The sequence below is a fragment of the Eurypyga helias genome, unplaced genomic scaffold, assembly GCF_000690775.1.
Source record: "Eurypyga helias isolate BGI_N326 unplaced genomic scaffold, ASM69077v1 scaffold45957, whole genome shotgun sequence".
NCBI lineage: Eukaryota > Metazoa > Chordata > Aves > Eurypygiformes > Eurypygidae > Eurypyga > Eurypyga helias.
In genome coordinates, this window is record NW_010260660.1 from 1 (window position 1) to 8,797 (window position 8,797).

An 8,797-nucleotide genomic window follows, 5' to 3' on the forward strand; every position below is an offset into this window, starting at 1 on the left:
GGCCTGAGCTGAGTCCCATCTCGCCCGGCCCCAGGCACCACCGGAGACTGGAAGAACCACTTCACCGTGGCCCAGAGCGAGCGCTTCGACCGGGACTACGCGCTGAAGATGTCGGACACCGACCTGTGCTTCCGCACCCAGATCTGAGACGGCGCCCTCGGACGCCCCCCCAAATCCCACCCCACCATTCCCGCTCCCCTTGCACCGCTCCTGCCTGCATCTCCCCCTCCCAGAGGGATTTTTGCAAAAATCATTATATTTCTGTGTCTTCCTCCCAAATCTGCGCCCGGGGGAAAGCTGCTGCATCGCCCCGAAGCATGGCGAGGCCTCATCCCACGTCACATCGCCCCAGCCCCGCGCTGCCCGCCCAGGACACGGCCTTGGATACACCTGTGGGGTTTTTTTTTTGAGGAATAAAAAGCCCGTACGCGGTACAGAGCCGTTTCCAGCACTCAATAAAAGTTGTTAGCAGCTTCCACGTGCGCATCTCTGCCACGGCCAGGGCTCACGCAGGGTCCCTGCAGCCACCACCTCCGACCTCAGGACCCCCCTGCTGATGTCACGCTTTGGGGACGGGGCAGGGCATGCTCGTGGCCGTGCCCCCCCACTGCCTCTGGGGCCATGTGGAAGAGATGAGGTGAGTGGGATGGGGACAAACCCAGGGTGGCCAGGAGACGGATGCAGCCTGGGGAATTTGGGACCAATCCTTCCACCCAGGAGCAATGAAGCTGGAGGCAAAAGGAAGATTTTGCTGGTCTCTTTTGTGCTGTTCTGCTCCCAGGGGGGCCTGGAAGCTGCTCCGTTGTGCCAATCTCCCCCAAACCACATTGTCCATCAGGTACAGTGGATCCCCAGGGGGTCGGAGGAAAGGGGGTCCGCTCCTCTGCTCCCCCTCCCAGCGCAGCCAGAAAAACCACAGCTGAAGGGCCCGTTGCAGCGGTGCAACAAGGGAGCTGGAACAGCACGGCTAAAAGATGGGAAAACGGCTGGTTTTATGTCACATTTAGGAAAAGGGAACTCAGACGGTTGTTGGGTCCCGGTTCCTGGGATGCTGTCCGCTCCTGCCCAGGTTTGGCATCCTCTCTCCTGTTTGGTACACGTGCCAGACACACTCGCTGCAACCTGGAGGAAATACTCACTGCTTGTAGGCACCGAGCGTCTCTGAAGATGCAATTTCTTTCTCAGGAGTGGGCGAAATAGGCCAAGAGGTTAAAAAGATGGGTGAGCGGGGGGGACAGGCGAGGTGGCAGGGATGCAGCCAGGCACAACCCAACACTGGGTCGGGGACTGTGGGATGTGGAACAGCTCTGCTGTGCTCCAGGGATGAGCCTGACAGCTCAGGTGGGACCCGTTTGGGAATACAGGCAGCAAAACTGAGTTAAATCCTATCATCCAGTAAAATCCTTGGAGTTTGGCCGGTGGGTACCACAAAGCCAACGGAAGTGGGGGTGGTGGGTGTCGCAGAAGAGAGAGGACTGGTGGGGGAGAGGACAAGGAGAAAAAGAGAAGATACAGAACTGTGATCCCTCCTTGTACGAAAAGTGATTTTAAGTCGTAATAAAGGGACTGGAAATGGTTTCTGGTTCTCTCCCAGACGCCGGGAGCTTCTCCGCGCTGTACGATGCGGTTTGCGTGTCGCCCGGTGGCGGTGATTCGTCATGGAATGACGCAGCGGGCTCTGAACCGTGCTGTCCCCTTACCTCGCAGTCTCAGTACAAACAAAACTCAGCCAGAGACGCCAGAAAAGCAGATGGTGAAAACGATCCAGGTAATTCCAGCCAGGAGCGGAGGTATCCGAACTGGTGAGCGGTGGCTTCGGCCCCGGGTGTCCCACAGGAAAGCTGGCACGTAGGAGAGCAGCTCCCGAGCCGGATGGGGATCCCTGTCTGGTCACTCCACAGTTTTGTCTTCTACAAATCTGCCCTTGAAATGCTGACTCGTGTGACACCCACCCCACCCCATCCCATCGCGTGCGGTACCTCCCCTGGGGATTCACTTTTCCCCCACACCTTGCTTTTTGGGGTTTTTTTGAGGTCTCTCACTTTAGGCACTGAGATGGCACCAGCCATTCACTCCTAACTCCCGCCACGACCCCGCACCACCAGCACGTGTTTTGGCCCCTCTGCCTGGCTCTGTTGACGTTTCCATTTGTGTGGCAGCGCACAGGTTTGGGTTTTGCCTCCCCAAAGCACCTCTGGGCTGTGGGATGGCTCTCCAACGCCGCCTCTTCGTAAGTCAGACCGTGGCTCCTGGGAAACGTACCGGAGCATGAAACGCGTCAAGCAGCGCTTTCGTTCACTCCTCTCAAGGAGAACCAGGGTGGTTTTCTCGGAATTTCTATCTTTTGTCCCTGGGCTCAAAGTGCGACAGCACCTGCCCTCGGTGCTGGGGACAGGGCGCTGGTTTGCAGCCGAAGGGACGCAGCAGAACCAGCTGGGAAGGCTCAACTGCTGCGCCCCAGAAGTTTTGTGTAGACCCAAACCGCTAAGACCCCGGGAAGGAAAGAAGGAGTTGGTTACAAGGCCAGAGGAGGGGCTGCAGAAGTAACTTCGGCCCTAAATCACCACTTAGGAAACCAGGGCAGGAGGAGTGCAGCTCCCTCGTAAACAGCCTTGTAAAACCAGGACTTTGAATCCCGTGATAGGAACGTGCCGCCTCTCTTCCCGCTGCTTATCGACGCCGAGGTGTGCACAGGGCGGGTGAAAGCCCCGCGGGGATGGAGACGCCCGGGAGCGGAGCCATGGGCCGCAGAAGGGTTTTCCTGCTGTCTTAGAGGCAGGAGCTCAGGGTGCTGATGCTCCTTGATGCTCACGGTGTCCAAGGGTGTTCCCACACGGCATGCAGACCTCCAGGCATCCCAGCTGATGGCTTCCAAAGCAAAGAACGTTCCTCCCGCTCACTCCTCCAGCCTCCGAACAGCCCAGGCGCAGGATGCAGCAGCCCCAGCCAAATCCCACCCACACCTCCAGAGCAGAGGAGGAAACACAAGTCTATCCCAGTGAATACACGGCATCCCTCACAGTCAGAGGTGAAGCCCAAGTCCAAACCTCCAGGCTTGATTTCCTGGGAGCAGAGGAGGCGCTTCCGTTTGCCTCCCAGGCAGACCTGCAGGAACACTCCTCCGCACTCCAATTAGCAGCCGGATGCAGCGATGGATCAGCTCCAAACCTGCACTATCAGAGGAAAAGCGGCCTCTGCCTTCCCTGCCGGCTGAAACACAAGAGGAGCCGTGATCACAGGCAGTGCTGGCAAGGAGGCTGCCTCCGAGGACGCGTGCCAAGGCTGAGGTGCGGTCTTCCCGCACGGATACACCTCAGGGGAAGAAGCAGCAAGGCTTGTGCACCGAGGCCCAGGTACGAACTCCGTGCCAGCAGCTTCCACTGTCAAACAGCGAAGCCGTGCTCCCGCAAGGCACTGACATGGCTTGGGATCACGAGCAGGCTGCACGCAAGTAAGAAAAAGGTATTTCTGATAAAGTTCCCTTGGTCAGAGGTGAGCTTTGCTCTGCTTCCAAATTTTTTTTTAGACAAGAAGCTGTAAGACAGCAGCGTGGTTACATACAACCAGTGGATTCAGTCAGAATTTAGTGGGGATTTCAATTCAGTTGTCATTCCCCAGCAGAGCTCCGCACAGACGAATGCATGACAGCCGGGGAATGCATTACCACGGGGCTCAAAGCAAGGGCTGCTGGCCAACCCTTCAGGGGGACCCTGCTCCGCAATCGTCTGGGCTTTGCCCAACTCCTCCCTGGCCCAGCAGCAAACTCACCCAGTAAAATACACCATTGCCAAGCTGACCTGGCACAGGGGAAGCGTTGGCATGGGAGTATGAGCAGCAAAAGCTCTTGAGAAGATGGGAGGGAGAAAGCAACTGCCCCTTTCCAGACTGGTGAGCCATGAGATCATAGAATTCCGGAATGGTTTATGTAGGAATGGACCTTAAAGCCCACCCAGCCCCACCCCCTGCCATGGGCAGGGACACCTTCCACTAGGCCAGGTTGCTCCAAGCCTCATCCAGCCTGGCCTTGGACACTTCCAGGGATGGGGCATCCACAGCTTCTCTGGGCAACCTGTGCCAGGGCCTCCCCACCCTCTGCGGGAAGAATTTCTTCCTGATGTCCAATCTAAATCCACCCTCTTTCCATTTAAACCTGGCAAGGACAGGGTGCAGCACCTCTTCTCCACCAAAACCGCATAGTTCCTAGCAGGGACACAAAGCTTGGCCTGGGCCTTCTGTTATGCCTTTTTTGGCTTTGCAGAGTGGAAATGGCTCCAGTTCAAGCCACCCCCGCTGGTACCTACACGTTTACATGCCAAGGTGTCGCTGTAGCATGGCAACAGCAGTGAAGAGAGTTCATAAAGTCTTAAACGGAATCAATAAAAACAAGTGAAATGCTACCTAGCCCACGATATTTTTGTCCCACAGCTGCAAGGTAGAGGTATAAAGATGTAATTTAGCTGAGAAAGGCGGTTATGGTAAGGCTATTTCAGATCCTTAACTTCTGCTGGAGTTCCCCTATTACCCCATGGGATTGCATGAGAGTAGGTGTTTTACTGAGCACTTAGACGTGTCTGCAGAATTGCACAATCCACTCACATCTGTCTGTATCCAGGGATGAGCCAACCTCGGTATTTTCCTCATCCAGACTTCCCTCTGCCTTTCAAGTCTGCTCTCAGTTCAGAGGCTGCTTTATTGTCATAAGTGAAAGGAAAACCACGGAGCCATTTGGTGCTTCTCAGGGCAAAAACTTCCCTTTTCTACCCTGGCACTAAGTTTTTGAGGTGCTGGCTGGCATCAAGGTTTTCCAGAAATAAAGGTGCCACGTACACTGTAACCCCCATTCGTGAAAACGACCCATATGTGGAAAACGCTGGTTTGTATTGCCTAACTTTTGCGTAACTGGCCTTCTCCTGGAAATGCCTGTCATTATTTAACAAGGTTGCATCAGTGTCTGGAGCACTTCTACTTAGTAATGCCCCACGTGTAAAATACAGACACTTAACACCATCTCCTTTCTTCAGCCCCACTTTTCTCTCCTTTGTGGGATTTTGTCATTTGATCCTCTCAAAATGTTTATCTACTCTGCATTAAGAGTAATCTGAGTACCCTCTTTAAAAGTTAGCCATGGAAATAAGACAAATTTAACCCTCTGGTTCCCCTAGCTATAGCTCTCACTCCCTACAGAGAAACTAGTCATTGAGGGGTTAGAAACAAAACCCAGGTTCCCATCTGTCCTGCCCCACATGAACATGGCCATTCAACAGAAAAGCTTTAAGTTTCTTATAGGATTTTCCCAAATAAGCTAAATTAGCCTGGGGGAAAAAAAAAAAAAAAGGTATTACCCTGAACACTATGAAGAGATCGTAGTGAAACTCCTGGCTCTAAGGCCAAATAACTGTTGGAACATGCTGGCATGATTGCCCTGAATTTTGAGCGTTTAGAAGAAGTCAGGTTGAGTATTATGGACAATATTTAAAGCCACGGAGGTGCACCTTTATATCCCTGTATTTTCAATTCATTAAAAACTTCCCTGGGTCTCCAGAATCGAGAGCCACACACACCCAGCACCGATAACAAACCAACTTCTGAAAAACTCTGCCAACAAACCACAAGATTTTCTCTTTGTCCCGTGGACAGCTTACCAACAAGCCTGTTACTTAACCATATTCCTGAGCGACAGGATGCAAAGTCCTGCTGAGAAACTGGCCCTGTAACATCAGAGTATACCCTGGCATGGGGACGGCCATTCCTGAGCTACAAGATGCAAAGTCCTGCTGAGAACCTGTAACAACATCAGAATATACCCTGGCATGGGGACGGCCATCCTGACTATTAAATTACTGAAGCATAACAAAGCACAAATAACACCAGAATACATGCTTGTTCTGATCATCCCATATTGTATTACTTCCTCCTTTTGCAAAGCCCAGTTCCAAGGGTAACTTATTTAAGCTCCTTCTACCCCACATCCAGCCTCACCCGAGCAGCCCAGGCACAGAGGAAGCAGGAAAGAGAAGCAAACTGGCGTAGCAAAGCGCCCCTTGCAACTCAGAGCACGATGTTAATGTACCTTGGAAGACTCCACTAGGTAAGAGTGTCTTGCTGCACAGCATTCGTTCCCAAAATTGTGTTATTTGCATGGGTTTTAGTCCTCGTTTTGGCTCCTGGTGGTTAAGAGCTCCTTCCAGGACATGCCGCCTTACACTCAAGTGCCGACTTTCCAAGGGAGAGTCACCCCCGAAGAGGTGGGTTGTGGTGTGAGAAGCAGCTTTAGGGGCCAGGAGGGCCATGTTTAGACACCTGAGCCCACAGCATCACCAGGCAGGTAGTGATGTGTCCCAGAGAGCAGCAATGACCTCCCTGCATTGTCTGGGAGCAGTCAGAAACCACCCATCACGTACCAGAACAAACCACATGTTCTCACGGGCATTATCATCACCAAAATGAATGGGAAACACCAGAACTACTAACAGCTCACCCTGAAAAAGGATGCCACTGCCAGGTCAGCCACTTAAAAGACACCCTGCGGCCTCTCCCCCCGTGGCCTGCTGCTGGCATTGCTAGTTCATGGGAGCAACAGGAGTGTGACCGTCAGAGCTGGCACCCAGGGGATTGGCTTCCTTGCTCTCTCTTCCTCTGTAAAGACGCACCATTGAATTGGTGGTGAAGAGAGAGCAGCTCTCAACAGGGACTGGGTCACGACTGCCACAATTTGTATTATTTACCATCAGGGACATAGCTGTAGGAGGGTTGAGGAAGCATAAGAACACCTACGGTTTAATTTGCCACTGCTACTCCCACCATAGGTATCCCTCCACCTTGTGTTGCCCAGGGCTCTTGCCCCAAATCTAAAAATAGCTTCAAGCAAACACTCCCTGTCAGCTAAACAAGCTTAAAGAACTTTGTCCTGACTAAAACCAGCACAGCCCCTGGGCTCTTTCTGGAAAGAAAGGTGGGGACAGCTGGGAAACTCTCAGAATAAGAGAAATATATCTTCAAGTACAGGTAGTTTTCCTGTCATAAGTAATAGAAACCTTACAGAAAGCAGATGCCATGGCTGTTGTAATTGAAAACAGGTATTTTAAATCAGAGGTTCTCCAGCAAACCTCAGTATTTCTCCAGTGTTAGCAGTGCCACTTACTTGCTAACAAACACGTACAGTAAATCTGCCAGCATTTACTGACACAGTAACTACGCAGCCACAAGGCATTCCCTGTTACTTGTTTTTTATTTCATGGCTAGAATTCCTCAGAAAAACTGAAAAAGGTATAAAAAAGGATAAAGGAAGAAATTCTCCTTGTGCAAAGGGAGTAATGTGAGGGCAGACCTTTGACAGCAGCGGGGATTGCTGCCACCCTGCTATCCAGGGAAAGGAGCTCCCTCAGGGGAAAACTAACAGGGTAGAAGGCAGAAAGGGAAAAGTGAACCACCAAACACCCTTTTCTGTCTTTTCAGACCTCAGACCAAACGTGGGCTCCTGTGCAACAGCAAACTCTTGCTTTTGTTAGGAGTGCTAGTAAAGAGCCATCAAGCACAACACGGAGGTGCAGTACTCCCAGCTGGAAGGGAAAACTCCCAGGCTATCCAGCCCTTAGCTCTGCCATGGCCACAAAAGCCTCCGGCTCCAAGAAATACCTCCAGCTGCTCCTTTTTCAGGTCGCTCTTCTAGGGCCCGTCTCCTGCGGGAAGGTGTTGGTCTGGCCAACGGAAGGCAGCCACTGGCTGAACGTGAAGATAGTTATACAAGAGCTCATCCGCCGTGGGCATGGTGTTACCATCCTGGTATCCAACGCTTCCCTCTTCATTAAACCCAGGGCTGAGGCTGCAGAGAAGTTTGAGGTCTATAACGTGCCCTTCAAGAACGACACCGTTGAGAACCTGATCGAGGACGTAGTGGCACTGTGGCTGAATAACAGACCAACCACCTTAAGCTTCTGGCAGTTTTACAAGGAGCTGGGAAAACTGTCCAAAACCTGGCACCAGATGAACCGGCTGATGTGCGACGCGGTGCTAACCAACCGAGAGCTGATGGCCCAGCTGCAGCGGTCTGGCTATGACCTGCTGCTGTCAGACCCGGTGACCCTCTGCGGGGACCTCCTGGCTCTCAAGCTGGCCGTCCCCTTCATCTACTCACTGCGCTTCTCCCCGGCCTCCACCGTGGAGAGGCACTGCGGCAAGATCCCAGCCCCACCGTCCTACGCGCCCGCAGCCCTGTCTGAGCTCACCGACTGCATGTCCTTCAGCGAGAGAATAAAAAACATCGTGTCCTACCACCTGCAAGACTACGTTTTCCAGAGCTACTGGGGAGAATGGGATACCTACTACAGCAAGGTCTTAGGTAAGCCTTCTGCTACTTCATTTCTCGTTGCACAGCCTCCTGCCTTGCGACCTGCAGAACTAGGAACCTGTCAGGGTGGCAAAGTCAAGGTCTGATAGAGGTCAGCAAGAAGTTTGTCATTTTCCCGTGTGTGGAAAAGGGAATGAGCCCCTAGGAACCGTCCGCTGCACCCATTCCCCCATCAGGGTGCTGTGCTGCTATGCCATCGCGTTGAGAGAGGGATCAGTGGCCATCCCGATGGACGGACTTGACTCTGGCCATAATTATTTTTAATAGGGGGCTCAGCAAGGGGGCTCAGCTTACACATTTCTCCCTCCAATGACTGCTTGCTCAGCAAGCGGCCAGGAACAGAGCTGCTTTCCTAATCCAGAGTATCCTAACAAGGAGGGGGGAGCTGGGGAACGACGAGCCAACCCTGCCACCCTCCGCAGCAATACTGCAACGTGTTGTGGCTTTGTC

At 52.9% G+C, this 8,797-nt stretch overlaps 1 pseudogene; it reads left to right on the top strand.

Annotated features, from left to right (window-relative positions):
• Positions 1-7,602: 7,602 nt before the first annotated feature.
• On the top strand, positions 7,603-8,433 carry LOC104512203 (annotated as a pseudogene).
• The last annotated feature ends 364 nt before the right edge of the window (positions 8,434-8,797 follow it).